Source organism: Moschus berezovskii, chromosome 3 (genome assembly GCF_049115385.1).
Source record: "Moschus berezovskii isolate FMDL1 chromosome 3, NW_MosBer_1.0, whole genome shotgun sequence".
In the NCBI taxonomy this organism is placed as follows: Eukaryota; Metazoa; Chordata; class Mammalia; order Artiodactyla; family Moschidae; genus Moschus; species Moschus berezovskii.
In genome coordinates, this window is record NC_142462.1 from 94,124,878 (window position 1) to 94,146,511 (window position 21,634).

Consider the following 21,634-nt stretch of genomic DNA (forward strand, 5'->3'; position numbering starts at 1 on the left):
ATCAAAAAAAAAGTATATTTTTAGCATCAACACAATATTTAAAATTAACCAATGATAATAATTATCAATATAATTGTCATTTTGTGCCACAGCACATAAGGAATTGCAGTAAAATAGGAAAGATTCTTAAAAATCTTAGTAAGGGCATATTTTCTCTAAGAACTGGAAATTTGCTTCCATGACCTACTTAAAGCTAACCCCCAAACCTTAATTCAGAGAGTAAATTGGATAAAATGGCAATTAATTGGCAGTACCTGCTGGAGAGTCCTGTTGAGGTCACAGAAGAAATATCCAGTGTTATGAGAGGAGTTTATGACTCATTGGCATGCAGCCCCAAAGAATAGTGTTAGTATATTATGTTATCATAATTCTTGCATTGCTCATCTACATAAATTATAGAGACAAATGTCTCAATCATGGTAGGAATACTTAGGACATATTTCTTGTATGGAAATGTGCACTATTCTGTTACCAGATACTGTGTTCCAATTGTAGAGTACATCATTCTCCTCAAATTACAGAAAATCAACCTTAAAAGACAGAAAGTAATCCTTCTTAGATATAAAAAGGCATCTCAATCAGCATTAAACACATGCTAATTTCAGGACTTACGGATTCTGACAATAGTCGTCACTTCCTCCCAACAAAACCCATTGTGCATTGAAGGAATCTTCTTTGCTTCTTTTGTTTACATCCTGTTAATATCAGTTCATGTTAGCAGTTACTCACTGGTTGGTATGCAGATTAGTTTTGAATGTGGAGTTTGAAATGATACTAGGATGGAAAATACTTCAGGAGTTTTGCAAGTTGCCTAAGATATTTGATTGACCAAGTTTGACAATAAATGTAGCAATGAACAGAAGAATGCCTGATTTTGTTCAGCTGTCATTTAAAAATGTGTCCATACATACTAATATTTGACTTCACATTAAGGGTAAGTTGATTAAGAATGATTATTTCCCTTTTAAAATTGAGAAGAGAGGTTAGGTAATTTGCATCAGGTCTCACAGGCGGTTGAGTTCACAATCAAGATTTCTGAATCCAAATGCAGTGCTTTTCCCCGTCTACAATACTGTCCCTTTACTCTAGCAAACATTTCCTTGCATGGAGAAAGGAAATAATTCCTTTCCTACTCAGGTTTATATGATTTTTTAACCTTATTCTAGCTGCCAGGTTTTTTTTCCGTTTTTTCAGATTTCTATTTGAATGGCATACTTATGGTCCTACCTTGGTATATTATAGAGAAGCATGCATGTTGCCTTATATATATATATATCAGATGTAATCTCTGAAAATTGCTCTTGACTAAAAAGTTCATTATAAATGTAAGATATCATTAGTACAATTTCGAAATATTCAGTGGTTAATAAATCTTTAAAGTATTCTCTCTCTCTTATGAAGCAGCTATTATTTATAACCTATAAGATATTCTCTGGTGGATCAGATGATAAAGAATCCACCTACAGTGTCGGAGACCTGGGTTCGATCCCTGGGTTGGGAAGATCCCCTGGAAGAGGTTATGGCAACCCACTCCAGTATTCTTGTCTAGCGAATCCCCATGGATAGAGGAGGCTGGAAGACTATAGTCCATTGGGTTGCAAAGAGTTGGAAACAACTGAGCAACTAAGCACAGCACAGCGCAACATAAGATATTCAAATAGTAGCTATTCCACTTGGTTTCACATTGCAGAGGAAAGCCCTTCTCATTCAAATATTTTGGTATGTTATGAAATAAAGGCTTTGGTTTAGGGAAAAGGCCAGAAAAATAAGATTAATTATTTTTCAATAGGTGGATCTTTTTATGGGATCTGAGGGTTGATATAATACAGACCTTGTTCATTACTTTAAAAGTTGCAAATAGAATGGCAGTCATGTTTACTTGAAGTCACTTTTACACTTAAAAAGACAAACTTCCCCCAAATGTGTATGCTTCAGAGTATTTGGAAACCACAATATGAAATTATTCACTATTAAATTACCAGGGGTTCAAATAGAAACTTATTACTGTGTAAAGTTGAAGGTGATAAAATTGCATTTCCTTGAAAAATATATAGCAGATCCACTAATGTAGGTCCTCTTATTAGTGTATTTCTATTGCACCTCCTTTAGCATTCACAGCATTGTTTAACTCTCAATAAAAATGTAGACTATTATTTGGGAGAGGGTAAGTAGAAAGTTTGGGGGGCATAGATGTCCTAGTAAAAATCTCAGCTTTGTATTTAAAATTAGTGTGAGGTGAGACAAGTTATTGAATCTCTGAGCCACAGTTTTATAATTTTTGTTAAAGAAGAATAAGGTTAATGTTTAAGGGTTTAAAACATGTATCAAAAATACAATATAAGCTAATTACCTCTGATAAAAAGGACATTCAATAAAGAATGAACATTATTATATTCGTCACTGCTGCCTAGTTGTATGACCTTTGAGAAACAAGAAACAAAGTTACATTTTCTGTTTCAATTTTCCTAACTATTCAATAAAAGTTGAAACAACACCCACCTCCTTTCTACCTTGAAAGAAGGAAAATATCAGACAAGGTTGCTGGCTTGATGACCAAACCCTTCACTTTAGTTCTCTTGGGAATTAACAAATGATGTGAAAAGAAAAAAAAAATTTTTTTTTTTTACTCAGAAAAGAGCACTAAAACACTGAATAGAATCTTATTCTCTTTACTTTCAATCTGCAAGTAGCTTTTTATCTATAAAAAGTATGCTATGGAGAATTTGTAACACCTATACACAACACAATAAAGACTCTACCTGCAGTGCAAGAGATGAAGGTTTGATCCCAGGTTGAGAAGATTCCCTGGAGAGAGGAATGGCAACCCACTCCAGTATTCTTGTCTGAAGAAATCCACAGACAGAGGAATCTGTGTCCATGGGGTCACAAAGAGTCAGATATGACTGACTAACACTCACTAAATCTCACTCATTACAAAACACACACGCAGAGACAATGACACATTCTCTATGTTACTTTCCTTGAGTTTTCAAAGCAACTATTGTAGAAAGTTATTTTTATATCTTGTGCTAGTGATATATATCTTCTATATCTTTCTGCTAGCTAAGTTCAGTTCACTTCGATCACTTAGTCATGTCTGATTCTTTGCGACCCCATGGACTGCAACAGGCCAGGCTTCCCTGTCCATCAATTCCAGAGCTTGCTCAAATTCATGTCCATCCAGTCATGATGCCATCCAACCATCTCATCCTCCATCATCCCCTTCTCTTCCTGCCTTCAATCTTTCTCAGCATCAGGGTCTTTTCCAATGAGTCAGTTCTTTGCATCAGGTAGCCAAAGTATTGGAGTTTCAGCTTCAGCATCAGTCCTTCCAATGAATATTCAGGACTGATTTCCTTTAGGATGGACTGGTTGGATCTCCTTGCAGTCCAAGGGACTCTCCAGAGTCTTCTCTAGCACCACAGTTCAAAAGTGTCACCTTTCTTTATAGTCCAACTCTCATATCCATACATGACCACTGGAAAACTATAGCTTTGACTAGATGGACCTTTGTTTACAAAGTAATGTCTCTGTTTTTTAATATGCCATCTAGGTTGCTCATAGCTTTATTCCAAGAAGCAAGTGTCTTTTGATTTCATGGCTGCAGTCACCATCTGCAGTGATTTTGGAGCCCGCCAAAATAAAATCTGTCACTGTTTCCATTGTTTTCCCATCTATTTGCCATGAAGTGATGGAACCGGATGCCATGATCTTAGTTTTCTGAATGTTGAGCTTTAAGCCAAATTTTTCACTGTCTTTCACTTTCATCAAGATGCACTTTAGAGTTCTTCTTTGCTTTCTGCCATAAGGGTGGTGTCATCTGCATATCTGAGGTTTTTGATATTTATCCCAGCAATCGTGATTCCAGCTTGTACTTCATCCAGCCCAGCATTTATTATGATGTACTCTGCATATATGTTAAATAAGCAGGGTGACAATAAACAGCCTTGATGTACTCCTTTTCCTATTTGGAACCAGTCTGTTGTCCAATGTCCAGTTCTAACTGTTGCTGCTTGACCTGCAAATAGATCTCTCAGGAGGCAGATCAGGTGGTCTAGTATTCCCATCTCTTGAATTTTCCACTGTTTGTTGTGATCCACACAGTCAAAGGCTTTTGTGTAGTCAATAAAGCAGAAGTAGATGTTTTTATGGAACTCTCTTGCTTTTTTGATGATCCAACAGATGTTGGCAATTTGATCTCTGGTCCCTCTGGTTTTCTAAATCAAGTGTGAACATCTGTTTTTCACAGTACACATACTGTTGACAGCTGGCTTGGAGAATTGTGAGCATTACTTTGCTAGCCGGTGAGATGAGTGCAATTGTCTGGTAGTTTGTACATTCTTTGGCTTTGCCTTTCTTTGGGATTGGAATGAAAACTGACCTTTTCCAGTCCTGTAGCCATCGCTGAGTTTTCCAAATTTGCTGGCGTATTGACTGCACTACTTTCACAGCATCATCTTTTAGGATTTGAAATAGCTCAACTGGAATTCCATCACCTCCATTAGCTTTGTTCGTGGTGATGCTTCCTAAGACCCACTTGACTTCGCATTCCAGGATGTCTGGCTTTAGCTGAGAGATCACACCATCGTCATTATCTGGATCATAAAGATCTTTTTTGTACAGTTCTTCTGTGTATTCTTGCCACCTCTTCTTAGTATCTTCTGCTTCAGTTAGGTCCATATCATTTCTGTCCTTTATTGTGCCCATCTTTGCATGAAATGTTCCCTTGGTATCTAATTTGAGGAGATGTCTAGTCTTTCCTATTGTGTTGTTTTCCTCTATTTCTTTGCATTGATCACTGAGAAAGGCTTTCTCATCTCTCCTTGTTGTTATTTGGAATTCTGCATTCAAATGAGTATATCTTTCCTTTTCTCCTTTGCCTTTTGCTTCTCCTCTTTCCTCAGCTATTTGTACGGCCTCCTCCTCATACAAACATTTTTCCTTTTTGCATTTCTTTTTCCTGGGGATGGTCTTGATCCCTGTCTCCTGTATAGTTCTTCTGGAACTCTATCAAATCTTATTCCTTGAATCTTTGTCACTTCCACTGTATAATCATGAGGGATTTGATTTAGGTCCTAACTGAATGGTCTAGTGGTTTGCCCTACTTTCTTCATTTTAAGTCTGAATTTGGCAATAAGGAGTTCATGATCTGAGCCACAGTCAGCTCCCAGTCTTGTTTTTGCTGACTGTATAGGGTTTCTCCATCTTTGGCTGCAAAGAATATAATCAGTCTGATTTTGGTATTGACCATCTGGTGATGTCCATGTGCTGTGCCGTTTCTTGTCTTGTGTTGTTGGAAGTGGGTGTTTGCTATGACCTTTGTGTTCTCTTGGCAAAACTCTATTAGCCTTTGCCCTGCTTTGTTTTGTACTCCAAAGACAAATTTGTCTTTTACCCCAGGTATCTCTTGACTTTTCCGTTTCAGTTCCTTGAAAAGGACACCTTTTTTGGGTATTAATTCTAGAAGGTCTTGTAGGTCTTTATAGAACCATTCAACTTCAGCTTCTTCAGCATCACTGCTTGGGGCACAGACTTGAATTACTGTGATACTGAATAGTTTGCCTGGAAACAGAGATCATTCTGTTGTTTTTGAGATTGCATTAAGTACTTCATTTTGGACTCTCTTGTTGACTATGACGGGCTACTCCATTTCTTCTAAGGGATTCTTGCCCACAGTAGTAGATATAATGGTCATCTGAGTTTCATCTGTTACCTAAAAGTTAACAAAAACCAAGATTCATTCAGAAATTTACATGAAATGCCTGGTCAACTACATTTGTTGTCCCATGTTCCCAAGCACTGTTTTATCCAGAATAAAATGTTTCAAAATACCACCTAGTATTATATATGGGTTATCTGCGTTTACTGTAATCTATTCCTTATTAATCATTTATATGAATTGTTTTTAACATTCAACTTATTTTTTCCCTGGCTTTATTGAGACAGAAATGACAAAAAGTTGTGTATGTTTAGGGTGTGCACATTTTTGGAGAAGGAAATGGCAACCCACTCCAGTACTCTTCCCTGGAAAATACCATGGACGGAGGAGCCTGGTAGGCTGCAGTCCATGGAGTCGCTAAGAGTCAGACACAACTGAGCAACTTAACTTTCAATTTTCACTTTCATGCATTGGAGAAGGAAATGGCACCCACTCCAGTGTTCTTGCCTGGAGAATTCCAGGGATGGAGGAGCCTGGTGGGCTGCCATCTATGGGGTCGCACAGAGTTGGTCAAGATTGAAGCAACTTAGCATCAACAGCAATCTTATTCCATTGATCTATGTATCTGTTTTAATACCAGGACCATACAATTTTTATTACTATAGGTTTATAATATAGTTTGAAATCAGGAAACATAGTGTCTCCAACTTTGTTACTCCTTTTTAAGATTGTTTTGGCTACTGGGGGCCTTTTGTGAGAGATAAGAAAGCCTTCCTCAGTGATCAATGCAAAGAAATAGAGGAAAACAACAGAATAGGAAAAACAAGAGATCTCTTCAAAAAATTAGAGATTCCAAGGGAACATTTCATGCAAAGATGGGCTCGATAAAGGAAAGAAATGGTATGAACCTAACAGAAGCAGAAGATATTAAGAAGAGGTGGCAAGAATGCACAGAGGAACTGTACAAAAAAGATCTTCACGACCAAGATAGTCAAGATAACGTGATCACTGACCTAGAGCCAGACATCTTGGAATGTGAAATCAAGTGGGCCTTAGAAAGCATCACTAAGAAAAAAGCTAGTGGAGGTGATGGAATTCCAGTTGAGCTATTTCAAATCTTGAAAGATGATGCAGTGAAAGTGCTGCACTCAATATGCCAGCAGATTTGGAAAACTCAGCAATGGCCACAGGACTGGAAAAGATCAGTCTTCATTCCAATCCCAAAGAAAGGCAATGCCAAAGAATGCTCAAACTACCGCACAATTGCACTCATCTCACACGCTAGTAAAGTCATGCTCAAAATTCTCCAAGCCAGGCTTCAGCAATACGTGAACCGTGAACTTCCAGATGTTCAAGCAAGTTTTAGAAAAGGCAGAGGCACCAGAGATCAAATTGCCAACATCCGCTGCATCATGCAGAAAGCAAGAGAGTTCCAGAAAATCATCTATTTCTGCTTCATTGACTATGCCAAAGCCTTTGACTGTGTGGATCACAATAAACTGTGGAACATTCTGAAAGAGATGGGAATCCCAGACCACCTGACCTGCCTCTTGAGAAACCTGTATGCAGGTCAAGAAGCAACAGTCAGATCTGTACATGGAACAACAGACTGGTTCCAAAGAGGAAAAGGAGTGCGTCAAGGCTGTATATTGTCACCTTGCCTATTTAACTTATATGCAGAGTACATCATGAGGAACGCTGGGCTGGAAGAAGCACAAGCTGGAATCAAGATTGCCGGGAGAAATATCAACAACCTCAGATATGCAGATGACACCACCTTTATGGCAGAAAGTGAAGAGGAACTCAAAAGCCTCTTGATGAAAGTGAAAGAGGAGAGTGAAAAGGTTGGCTTGAAGCTCAACATTCAGAAAACAAAGATCATGGCATCTGGTCCCATCACTTCATGGGAAATAGATGGAAAAACAGCGGAGACAGTGTCAGACTTTATTTTTTGGGGCTCCAAAATCCCTGCAGATGCTGATTGCAGCCATGAAATTAAAAAACGCTTACTCCTTGGAAGGAAAGTTATGACCAACCTAGATAGAATATTAAATAGCAGAGACATTACTTTGCCAACCAAGGTCTGTCTAGTCAAGGCTATGGTTTTTCCCGTGGTCATGTATGCATGTGAGAGTTGGACTGTGAAGAAGGCTGATCGCCGAAGAATTGATGCTTTTGAACTGTGGTGTTGGAGAAGACTCTTGAGAGTCCCTTGTACTGCAAGGAGATCCAACCAGTCCATTCTAAAGGAGATCAATCCTGGGTGTTCATTGGAAGGACTGACGCTAAAGCTGAAACTCCAATACTTTGGCCACCTCATGCGACGAGTTGACTCACTGGAAAAGACTCTGATGCTGGGAAAGGTTGAGGGTGGGAGGAGAAGGGGACGACAGAGAATGAGATGGCTGGATGGCATCACCGACTCTATGGACATGAGTTTGAGTGAACTCCGGGAGTTGGTGATGGACAGGGAGGCCTGGTGTGCTGTGGTTCATGGGGTCGCAGAGAGTCGGACACGACTGAGCGACTTAACTGAATTGAACTGACCTGTGGTTCTATACAAATTGTTCTATAGGATTGTTCTATTTCAGTGAAAAATAGCATTGAAGTTTTGATAGTGATTACATTAAACTTGTGGATTGCTTTGAGTAGTGTGAATATTTTTATAATATTGTTCCAATCTATGACCATGGAATCTTTCTATTTATGTCTTTAATTTCTTTCATCAACATCTTAGTTTTCAGTGTGCAGTTCCCCCCAACCCTTTGTTTATAAATGTTTCTCAGATATTTTATTCTTTTCAGTGCAGTTGTGATGGGATTGCTTTCTTAAGTTCTTTCAGATTGTTCATTAATAGTGGGTAGAAACACAATTTTGTATATTGATTTATTTTGTACTTTGAAACTTCACAGAATTTTTGTTCTAACAGTTTTTCATGGAGTCTAACTATATATATATGTATATATACATACATATGTGTATATTTGTGTTTATATACATGCATACACCAATTATCTGGGCACCTGTGGCTCATCATAGCTCTTTTCATGATGTTAAAGAATTCGTGATCAAAACAGTTATACCACTTGGGGACCTAAAATGGGGACCTAAAATGTGAACTAGACAGCCTATGAGGTGTGTGTGTGCATATGTTCATGTAGGAGAAATATATAATAAACACAAAAACAAATAGCCAAATAAAATCAATCAACCTTACTCTAACTCTCTTCTCTTTTCCTCTCTCCCCCACCATCCCTCTCTAATAAGGTAGAAAAATATCAGCACAGATTTGCATAAATTTGAAGGGTGAACCATTAAATTACCTTTTGTTACAGAGTTCCTGGCATGTAAAACAGAAAGTTCAAATGCCTAATGTTTGGGATATGATTGTTGAAATAATCCATGGAAAAGCTAGTTTGGAGGAGGCAGATGAAAATAAGGCATTGTCAAAGACTAGTCACTGGATGAACAGGACCCAGAAATAACAATGAACCTAAAAGCCTACGTGGCATAATTAATATCTGGATCCAGTGGAATTCAAACCAGTGGCAAAATATGGTTTTTCAGAAAATGGTTTTTGTCCAAAAATTATTTTGGCTTCATGGAAAAATGTGTATATGGTAATTAAGGCCTTATGACATTAACCATCAAGGGGCTCTTTTTTGGTTCAACTAAACATTAAGATTCAGACGATGTTAGACCACATTCCAGTACTCTTGCCTGGAAAATCCCATGGACGGAGGAGCCTGGAAGGCTGCAGTCCATGGGATCGCTGGGGGTCGTATACGACTGAGCGACTTCACTCTCACTTTTCACTTTCATGCATTGGAGAGGGAAATGGCAACCCATTCCAGCGCTCTTGCTTGGAGAATCCCAGGAACGGGGGAGCCTGGTTGGCTGCCGTCTATGGGGTCACACAGAGTCGGACACATCTGAAGTGACTTAGCAGCAGACCACATTTGGCACTAGTATACTCAGATCAAGATTAGCTCCTACAGCATGGTCTTCCCCTTCAGTGAATATCCTTGAAGCAGTCCATATGGAACCAGGAGAAGGGACCCACAGGTAGGAATTGCTTGTTTTGCAATCCTTGTATTATCTAAAAGCCAAAAACCTTGTTATACTTCCAAATGCATTGTTTCTGGGGGCTGTACAAGGGATATGATCATTTACAAGAGTCACTGAATGTCATTTCACTTAAAGAATCTCAAATCAGGTTGTCTAAAGATATTTTATTTCATATATGCTTCCTCCCATTCCTGAAAAAAATTGCCAGTCAGGCATCATTTTTATGTAAAATAATATTGCCTAGTAATTTTGTTCATAATATCATCCTTGTAATGTTAAAAACTAGAGTGGGGCACTACACTGAAGGGCAGGTTCTCATACAAAGGAAAATAGGGGCTTTGCTAAACCTTTGCTCATAGATTCCCTGCATATCATAACATCTGGGGAAAAAGAGTTCCAATAGAGATAACTGCCAGTGCCAAGAATCTAAATCTAAAATATGTCTGCAATGTTTGAACAACAGTGAGGAGCCAAGAAGTCAGACCCTTAATAAAAGGTGGGTAGAGTTAGATGACATTGACCTTTATAGACATTAGAACACTTTGATTTTGACTTAAGTGTAAGGAGATAGCAAGTAGTTTAGAGAATGAGCTTGTAGTTGATATATTCCAAGTAAGAAGTTTGTCATGAACATAAATGTGTAAGAAAAATGTCTGTTTTATTTTGCTTTTTCCTTAATCATTATGTGTTAAAATGTTAGAATTTCTTCAGATTCCTTCCTTGATATCTTATTAGTTTTTAAATTTTTTATTGATGTACAGTTGATTGTAAAATATTCTTTTAGTTTTAAATATATAACATAGTAATTATTTTTATAGATTATACTTCTTTAAAGTCATTATAAACTAATGGCTGAATTTCCCTGTGCTGTGTAATGTATCCTTGTTGCATATTTTACACACAGTTGTTTGTCTCTTAACTTTCATAAATGGATCTCTCCCCTCCCCACTTCTCTCTCCCTTGTGAGAACCACTTGAATGTACCCTATATCTCTGAATCTGTTTTCTTACAATCATTTGTTTTATTTTTAAGGTTATACGTATGGTACTAACAGTTCATCTTTGTCTGACCAAAGCATAATACTCTATATAAGTCCATCCACATTATTGTAAATGGCAGAATTTCATTTTTTTTTTTTTTTTTTTTGTGGCTGAGGAATATTTCTTTGTATAGATATACGCTATAGGGGACTGGAATGCAAAAGTAGGAAGTCGAGAAACACCTGGAGTAACAGGCAAATTAGGCCTTGGAGCACGGAATGAAGCAGGGCAAAGGCTAATAGAGTTTTGTCAAGAGAATGCACTGGTCATAGCAAACACCGTCTTCCAACAACACAAGAGAAGACTCTACACATGGACATCACCAGATCGTCAACACCGAAATCAGATTGATTATATTCTTTGCACCCAAAGATGGAGAAGCTGTATACAGTTAGCGAAAACAAGACCAGGAGCTGACTGTGGCTCAGATCATGAACTCCTTATTGCGAAATTCAGACTTAAATTGAAGAAAGTAGGGAAAACCACTAGACCATTCAGATAGGACCTAAATCAAATCCCTTATGATTATACAGTGGAAGTGAGAAATAGATATTTAAGGGACTAGATCTGATTGATAGAGTGCCTGATTAACTCTGGACAGAGGTTCGTGACATTGTACAGGAGACAGGGACCAAGACCATCCCCATCGAAAAGAAATACAAAAGAGCGAAATGGCTGTCTGAGGAGGCCTTACAAATAGCTGTGAAAAGAAGAGAGGCGAAAAGCAAAGGAGAAAAGGAAAGATATAAGCATCTGAGTGCAGAGTTCCAAAGAATACTAAGGAGAGATAAGAAAGACTTCCTCAGTGATCAATGCAAAGAAATAGAGGAAAACAACAGAATAGGAAAAACAAGAGACCTCTTCAAGAAAATTAGAGATTCCAAGGGAACATTTCATGCAAAGATGGGCTCGATAAAGGACAGAAATGTTATGGTCCTAACAGAAGCAGAAGATATTAAGAAGAGGTGGCAGGAATACACAGAACTGTACAAAACAGATCTTTACAACCAAGACAGTCACGACAACGTGATCACTGACCTAGAGCCAGACATCTTGGAATGTGAAGTCAAGTGGACCTTAGAAAGCATCACTACTAACAAAGCTAGTGGAGGTGATGGAATTCCAGTTGAGCTATTTCAAGTCTTGAAAGATGATGCTGTGAAAGTGCTGCACTCAATATGCCAGCAGATTTGGAAAATTCAGCAGTGGCCACAGGACTGGAAGAGGTCAGTCTTCATTCCAATCCCAAAGAAAGGCAATGCCAAAGAATGCTCAAACTACCGCACAATTGCACTCATCACACATGCTAGTAAAGTCATGCTCAAAATTATCCAAGCCAGGCTTCAGCAGGATGTAAACCGTGAACTCCCAGATGTTCAAGCAGGTTTTAGAAAAGGCAGAGGCACCAGAGATCAAATTGCCAACATCCACTGGATCATGGAGAAAGCAAGAGAGTTTCAGAAAAACATCTATTTCTGCTTCATTGACTATGCCAAAGCCTTTGACTGTGTGGATCACAATAAACTGTGGAACATTCTGAAAGAGATGGGAATCCCAGACCACCTGACCTGCCTCTTGAGAAACCTGTATGCAGGTCAGGAGGCAACAGTTAGAACTGGACATCGAAAAACAGACTGGTTCCAAATAGGAAAAGGTGTACGTCAAGGTTGTATATTGTCACCTTGCTTATTTAACTTATATGCAGAATACATCATGAGGAACGCTGGGCTGGAAGAAGCACAAGCTGGAATCAAGATTGCCGGGAGAAATAGCAATAACCTCAGATATGCAGATGACACTACCCTTATGGCAGAAAGTGAAGAGGAACTCAAAAGCCTCTTGATGAAAGTGAAAGAGGAGAGTGAAAAGGTTGGCTTGAAGCTCAACATTCAGAAAACAAAGATCATGGCATCTGGTCCCATCACTTCATGGGAAATAGATGGAAAAACAGTGGAAACAGTGTCAGACTTTATTTTTTTGGGCTCCAAAATCCCTGCAGATGCTGATTGCAGCCATGAAATTAAAAGACGCTTGCTCCTTGGAAGGAAAGTTATGACCAACTTTGATAGTATATTAAAAAGCAGAGACATTACTTTGCCAACCAAGGTCCATCTAGTCAAGGCAATGGTTTTTCCCGTGGTCATGTATGGATGTGAGAGTTGGACTGTGAAGAAAGCTGATCGCCGAAGAATCGATGCTTTTGAAATGTGGTGTTGGAGAAGACTCTTGAGAGTCCCTTATACTGCAAGGAGATCCAACCAGTCCATCCTAAAGGAGATCAATCCTGGATGTTCATTGGAGGGACTGATACTGAAGCTGAAACTGCAATACTTTGGCCACCTCATGCGACGAGTTGACTCACTGGAAAAGACTCTGATGCTGGGAAAGGTTGGGGGCGGGAGGAGAAGGGGACGACAGAGAATAAGATGGCTGGATGGCATCACCGACTCTGTGGACATGAGTTTGAGTGTACTCCGGGAGTTGGTGATGGACAGGGAGACCTGGCGTGCTGTGATTCATGGGGTCGTGGAGAGTCGGACACGACTGAGCAACTGAACTGAACTGATAGATATACGCCACATTTTCTTTTTCCATTCATCTGTTGATGGGCACTTAGGTTGTTTCCATATCTTAGCTGTTGTAAATAATGCTTATATGAATATTGGGGTGCATTTTGTTCCAAACTAGTGTTTTAATTTTCTTAAGATATACACCTGGCAGTATAACTGATGGATTATATGGTAGTTCTATTTTTCGTTTTTTTGAAGAACTGCCATACTATTTTTCATATTGGCTGCACCAATTTACAGTCCCATCAACAGTGTGCTACAGTTCTGTTTTCCCTACATCCTTGCCAACATTTGTTATTTATAAACTTTATGAGGATAAAGAACTATTTTGACAGGAGTGAAGTGTACCTCATGTGGTTTTGCACTTCTCTGATTAGCGGTGTGGAGTATATTTTCATGTGCCTGTTGGATATCTCTATATCTTCCTTGGGGAAAAATACCTATTCTGGTCTTCTGGCCATTTTTTTATACTGAGTTGTATGAGCTGTTTATATATTTTGGATATTAACTCCTTATTGATCATATCATTTACATATATTTTTTCCCATTCAGTAGGTTATCTTAGATATCTAAGATAGCCTTTATGTCACTCTTAATGGTTGTTCATATTTGGACACTGGGGACCCAAGATTGGTGTTTAAGGTACAAACAGTCATAAACTTTTTATTTTTGAAAAGTAGTTTGGTAATGTAGTGGAATTTAGTCATAGAATAAATGTGGTAAAAAAAAACTAAGTAGGCTTCTGATATATTTGTTTTTATGAAAATTCATGTAACAGCAACATTGTTCTCATACCTTACTTGTTTTCTCATACCAGTTTCTCCATTTCATTTTAAATATGTCTCTCTATACAATCTAAAAAGTAAAGCTTGGTAGGAAAGCCATGTTAATATTTTGATCTTTGCTTTAGTTCAGAATAACTTCATCTAGTTGAATAGTCTCTATTGGTCTTACTTGGAGATATTTTCAGTCCTGTTTACACCTGTTTTGGGGCTGCTGCTGCTGCTGCTGCTAAGTCACTTCAGTCGTGTCCGACTCTGTGTGACCCCATAGACGGAAGCCCACCAGGCTCCCCCGTCCCTGGGATTCTCCAGGCAAGAACACTGGAGTGGGTTGCCATTTCCTTCTCCAGAAGCAGTCAAATTATCCAGATTCATTGTATTGTTTTTGTGTATCTGCTTATAACCTTGGCAAATTTTTCTTGGTCTTTTTTAGTTGTAATTGTCAAACTCAGTGGGGAAACAATTAACACCCATTAGATTTTTAGATTTTCCCACTTTCACTAGCAATACATGTTCAGGAAGAACTTTAACGTTATCACAGAAGGTAATTTACTAAATATAAGGAAAAGATGAAAATAATAGGTGAACAGATAGGAAATCTAAAGCAAGTAAATGGAAATTATTTTTGAATTATTTATGTAATCTTAAATGTTAAATTCAACAGATGGGCTATACTAAAGATTGGAGCACGTTGAAGCCAACAGAGAAATGTAACAGTGGTAAATGGAAGCATAGCATTCCCTCCAATCTGAGAGAAAGAAAGCAAGGGATAAAAAATAAAGAGGATCAGTGAACTGTGAAATATTATCACATAATCCAAAATATGCTTCCTAGTAATTTCTGAAATAGAAAAAATATTTCAGCCTGCAGTTTTGAGAAATCTATGAAACACAAGCAGGATTGACGAATGGTATATCTAACAGCCAAAAACACATATATATACGAAAATGTCTTAAGCGTTCACAGAAAAAAGATGAGTGATGAGGAGTTGGGGGGAAGGCAGTACAAATAATGGGAGATTAGCAAAAGGGACCTGGGAGGTAATGTGATGACATGTTCAATTTGTTGAAAGGAACAAGAAAAAATTTTCAATCCAGACACCTCTATTGTTTGGTTATTAAGTTGTGTCCGACTCTTTGTGACCCCATGGACTGCAGTATGCCTGGCTCCTCTGTCCATGGGATTTCCCAGGCAAGAATACTAGAGTGGGTTGCCATTTTCTTCTCCAGGGTCTCCTCTCCAGATACCTGTAAACACCCAAAACAATTCTTCGAAGAAATGAGAGTAAAATAAATTTATAAATAACCAAAAGCTATAAAAATTTAAATAGCCGTGTATCTTTGGTCTATTAAATTCTAAAGATAATACTTCATGCTGAAGGGAAACATCTGAGCTACCAGGAAAGGATAAAGATGATACTTCATGCTGAAGGGAAATGATACCACCATAAGGAAACTAGGATCCAGAATAGGGGAGTAGGGAGGAGTGCACCAGGAATGATAAATATATAATTAAGATAAATGGATTTCTTTACCAATTTCTACTAAACTGGCCTGCATTTATGATTCATAAAATAACTGCCATCAATAGCATGTTGGATGCATGAAACATTATATTGTTGAAATATCCTTATATTTTTCACAGTATAGTAAAATATATGACTGGTATCACTCATTAATGTAAAGGTCAAATTCTTTAACCAGTATCAGGAACTTAAATCCAGCAATATGTTAAAGTTATGATATAATCAAGGGAATTATTCCAGGAATCTAAGAACTTTTTTAAACATTTTGTTTTTTACGTTTGAAAACAATTCATCACATTAACAGGATAAATAATAAAATCATGAATTAATTTCAATACATTAGTAACATTTGAAAAAAATCTAATACATATCCATGATAACTCTCAAGTGTCTACTAATGGAAGGAAATTTCATCCGTTTAATAAAATCAATTACCAAAATGCTCAGATAGCAGCATACCTAATGGTGAAATACTGAATGCTTTCCCCGATAAATTGAGTTCAAAGCAAGGATGAACACTCTTCTTTCTGTTCAACATTTTATTCAATACTATTGAAATAGTGAAACTTTCCAACAGGATAGAGAATAAGTCAAGGATGTGAAATCTCACTTCTATTTAATATTTTACTGATTTTTAGCCAGTGAAGTATTGAAGATAAAATTAATTAGGAGGGTACAAGTCAAATTGTCTTTATGTGCTGATAATTATTTTCTCCCTTGGAAACATTAGATTATTTTATATGTGTGTGTCTGTAATTTATATATATATATATAGAATAATTAACAAATTTGGTTGCTTGATTCAAGGCCTATATCTATGTGTGTGTATATATATATATGTGTGTGTGTGTGTGTGTTCATATGGGAAACAACTGGCAAATAAAATTATAAATCAATTTCATTTATCAGTTCAGTTGGTAAGTCGTGTCCGACTCTTTGCGACTCCATCGACTGCAGCACGCCAGGCTTCCCTGTCATCACCACCTCTCAGAGTTTGCTCAAACTCAAGTGATTGAGTCAGTGATGCCATCCTTTGTCATCCCCTTCTCCTGCCTTCAGTCTTTACCATCATCAAGGTCTTTTCCAATAAGTCAGTTCTTCCTGACTCAATGAATCAGGTGGCCAAAGTATTGGAGTTTCAGCTTTAGCATCAGTCCTTCCAAAGAACACTCAGGTTTGATCTCCTTTAGGATGGACTGGTTGGATCTCCTTGCAGTCCAAGGGACTCTCAAGAGTCTTCTCCAACACCACAGTTCAAAAGCAGCAATTCTTTGGTGCTCCGCTTTCTTTATTGTCCAACTCTCACATCCATACATGACCACTGGGAAAACCATAGCCTTGACTAGGTGGACATTTGTTGGCAAAGTAATGTTGACAAAAAGCAGAGGCTTTTAAATATGCTGTCTAGGTTGGTCATAGTTTTTCTTACAAGGAGCAAACATCTTTTAATTTCATGGCTGCAGTCATCACCTGCAGTGATTTTGGAGCCCCCCCCCCCAAGCAGTCTCTCACTGTTTTCATTGTTTTGCCATCTATTTGCCATGAAGTGATGGGACCAATGCCATGATCTTAGTTTTCTGAATGTTGAGTTTTAAGCCAACTTTTTACTCTCCTCTTTCACTTTCATCAAGAGGCTCTTTAGTTCTTTGCTTTGTGCCATAAGGGTGGTGTCATCTGCGTATCTGAGGTTATTGATATTTCTCCCGGCAATCTTCATTTATAACAATATCAAAAAATTAGAGATAAACTTAAGGAAAGTCATGTCAATTTAAAAAATTTCTGAAATGCTGGCACATTGGAAATTCAAAAATATTTACTAAAATAAAAAACACCTAAGTAAATATTTACTTTGTAACAGATTCAAAAACTCAGAAGTGATGCTATTACTCTTTTTGTTTGTTCAGTGTGAATGTAGACAATACCTGCATAATTGTTAGGAAATTCATTCTAAACATGGATTTAAACATATGAAAAATCTATAATTGGACACATCAAAGCCTTTCTGATAAAGTGACATTGAATCCTGACACCAAGGACCAGTGATCATATCCTGCTTTCATCAGTCTCTAGTTTTATAGTTAACATGCATGCCCTAGTAATTCCTAATAACATGCAATGAGGAATGTATACACTTAGTCTAAATAAGAAAAACAAAAAATTCATGGATTGTAAATAAGAGAGGAAGATGTATCAGGAAATCTTTATAAGCTTTTGTGTTCTCTAGAGTCAACTGAGTTTTTCTTGCCTATATCAAGGGCCCTATTTCTATGAGTATTAAAGAAGATATATTACCTCTGTGAATATATATGTATTTTTTAAATGCATCCTTCATAGGCAGAAGGCTTTTGTTGTTGTTGTTTTAATTGTGACCACTGTAGTCTCATTGGTACTGTTAGCCTATGACTGTTCCTTTCAGTATGTTTATTTCTTTTTATCTGTTGCCTGTACCAAAGTGGGCCATCATTTATTTTTAGCCTAGTTTGTTACATATATAATAAGAATCAGTAATAACATTATAAGGTTTTAGTATGCGCTATGCCTAGTGTGCAGGCTTGCCTCGTAGTTCAATCAGTAAAGAATCTGCCTGCAATTCAGGAGACCTGGATTCGATTGCTGTGTCGGGAAGATCCCCTGGAGAAGGAAATGGCAACCCACTCCAGTATTCTTGCCTAGAGAATCCTTGACAGAAGAGCCCGGCAGGCTACACTCCATGGGGTCACAAGAGTAGGACCCGACTTCTTGACTAAACCACCACCACCATGCCTACTGTGCAGTATTTGATATATATTAACAAATGTGGTGCATCCATCAAACTGTGAGGCAGGCACTATTGCTTGCCCCAGTTTACAGACTAAAAGAATGGAGCTTTGAAGATCACAACAACTTGTCCAAGGTCAGAAAGCTATTAGATTCCAGAGTCAGGAGCTTAACTCATAGAAACTGAATCATAAAGTCAACCTTTAAATCATTCAGTTCAATTCAGTCAATAAGTCGTGTCCAACACTTTGTGATCCCATGGACATCATTTAAATCATTATGCTATGTTTTATTGATAACTTAGTTGAGCAGTTTTTCATGAATCAGTAATACCTCTAAGCAAAACTCTTCAACCTAATTCTTACTGATATAGTTGGCTTTTGACTGTGTAGAAGAGTATGCTCAAATTAATAGTGGCTAAAACAATTTTCCCTCTTAAACAGTCCAGACTTAAGCCTTGCGGGTATGCTGTGTTGGCTCTGCCTTGTCCAGAATCTAGTGATTCGAGTCTTTTCTTTTGTGATTCCTAGATGATTATGTTTATCCTCATGGTCCGTGATAGACAAACATCAACCATCATTTCCATGTTCTAAGAAACTGAATGGAAGTGAATGAAAATGTTTAACTGAAACCGACTGCCAGATGTTTCTCCAGCAAAGATGGATTTATTCAGGGTCTGCAACTATGGTGAGCCTCATCAGTTCAGTTCAGTTCAGTCGCTCAGTCGTGTCCAACTCTTTGCGATCCCATGAATCACAGCACGCCAGGCCTCCCTGTCCATCACCAACTCCCGGAGTTCACTCAAACTCATGTCCATCGAGTCGATGATGCCATCCAGCCATCTCATTCTCTGTCATCCCCTTCTCCTCCAGCCCCCATCCCTCCCAGCATCAGTCTTTTCCAGTGAGTCAGCTCGTCACATGAGGTGGCCAAAGTATTGGAGTTTCAGCTTCAGCATCAGTCCTTCCAATGAACACCCAGGACTGATCTCCTCTAGAATGGACTGGTTGGATCTCCTTGCAGTCCAAGGGACTCTCAAGAGTCTTCTCCAACACCACAGTTCAAAAGCATCAATTCTTCAGTGCTCAGCTTTCTTCACAGTCCAACTCTCACATCCATACATGATCACGGGAAAAATCATAGCCCTGACTAGACGGACCTTGGTTGGCAAAGTAATGTCTCTGCTTTTTAATATTCTATCTAGGTTGGTCATAACTTTCCTTCCAAGGAGTAAGCGTCTTTTAATTTCATGGCTGCAATCAGCATCCGCAGTGATTTTGGAGCCCCAAAACATAAAGTCTGACACTGTTTCCACTGTTTCCCTAAATGGCAAGGGAAGAAGAACTGTTACAGAGAGGAAAAAGGAAGCTGTGAGGGTCAGAGTAAACAAAGAGTACTTGGTTTCCCACTGGCTGTGTCCTTGCTGGGAAAGAGGAGGAATATATCTTCTCCTTGTTGGTTTCTGATATAGTTTCAGGGTGTGAGAGCTTCCCTTTCTGGTCTCCAAAATCTATTCAAGCTTTCTGTTTATTAATTTTTACGAGGTTAAGGGACATGATTTCTTCATTTTCTGTCATGAGATGTTGTAATATCACATTCCTACACATTTTATTGACCACAGTTAGTTTTTTTTTTTTTAAAAAAAAAGATGGTGGAAAATGTATATGTGAATGTAAGAATTGGTTGGGCATCCCTGGTATCTTGGTGGTAAAGAATCTGCTTGCCTGTACAGAAGTTGCAGGTATGATCCTTGGGTCAGGAAGATCCCCTGGAGATGGAAATGGCAACCCATTTTCGTATTCTTGCCTGCAGAATCCCATGGATAGAGCAGCCTGGCAGGCTGCAACCCATAGGGTCACAAAGAATTGGACATGACCTAGAGACTAAATAACAAATAATTGGGTAAAGGCTTTATTGCTATAGAAGAGAACAAGAGATATTAGGAGATAAAATCTTTAGTTTTTGTCACACACTTAACTGAAGTTAAAAATGTAGTTGCTAGACTCAAGAATAAAAATGAATATAAAAAGTGGCATATTTTAATTAAATTAACTCTATAAAAAATTTTAGAAATAATGGTGAAACCGAACTTCTGATCTTCAGAAAACAGAATATAATCTTATAAAATACTTAGTAGTCATATGTATTTTCTTGCCCTAGAAAAGGAAAGTTTGAAAAAAAAAAAGTGTAATAAAGAACATTTTCTACAAATTGGCTGTATTCATAAAGTCTGAACCAATTACAGACTCTCAGTTTGGGTCCACCAGAAGTAGCAATAATTGAGATGGATTTTAGGTTATAGGATGTTAATTAAGGATCAAGATCTCTGAAGGGAAAGGGGAGGAAGAAGAGTTGAACAGAGGACAAAGTCAAGCTGTGATGCAAACTTGTCAGAGCTTTGACCAATATAGTAAGAGATCTGGAACAAGTATTGCCTGGCAGAGTTGCCTGGTGTTGACTTAAAAAGTCAGAACTTTCAAGCTCACATCTGTCTCTAGATGTTATCAGCCTTTATTAAGGTATGACTTGGGCAAATCCACTTTTGTAGTTGAGATGTTAAGTCATCAAATGTGTTCTCCCTACTTCTTTCTCTAGCACCCTGCTCACTGGTCCCTGTGACTCGTCCTAATCAATCCTTTGGGAGCTGAGTTATTGTGTGGCACTTCCAAGCTGGAGCAATGCATTCTTATGTCTGACCCTTCAGAGGTCTTTTTCTTCCCTGTAGCATAGTGATAGCAATTTTTGAGATAGTGGTTGCTGAGTTCATCTGGGTATCTGAAAGACCATTATGAACAGAGCCCTCCTGCATGAAATAACTAAGTACACTACTCAGTTTAAGGGTTTATTACAACAACATGACTCAGCCCATTCTCACAGATATCCTCATGATTTCTTGGGGAATAGAATTCTTACATGTAGGTAGGCATATTCATATACTTTCTCCTCAAAGCTTACTTCTGGATTGAAGTCATAGATATATAATACATTTTAAAACACAATTTAAAAATCTAGTCTGATAAACTTTATCTTTTATGAATATTTTTTAAATTGACATAGTTCACATAAATTGGCATAATTCACATAATGTATTAGTTTCAGATGTACAACATAATTTTTTAACATTTGTATATGTATTGTGGTATAGTGGTAAAGAATCTGCCTGCCACTGAAGGAGGTGCAAGAGACGTGGGTTTGATCCCTGGGTCAGAAAGATCCCCTGGAGGAGGAAATGG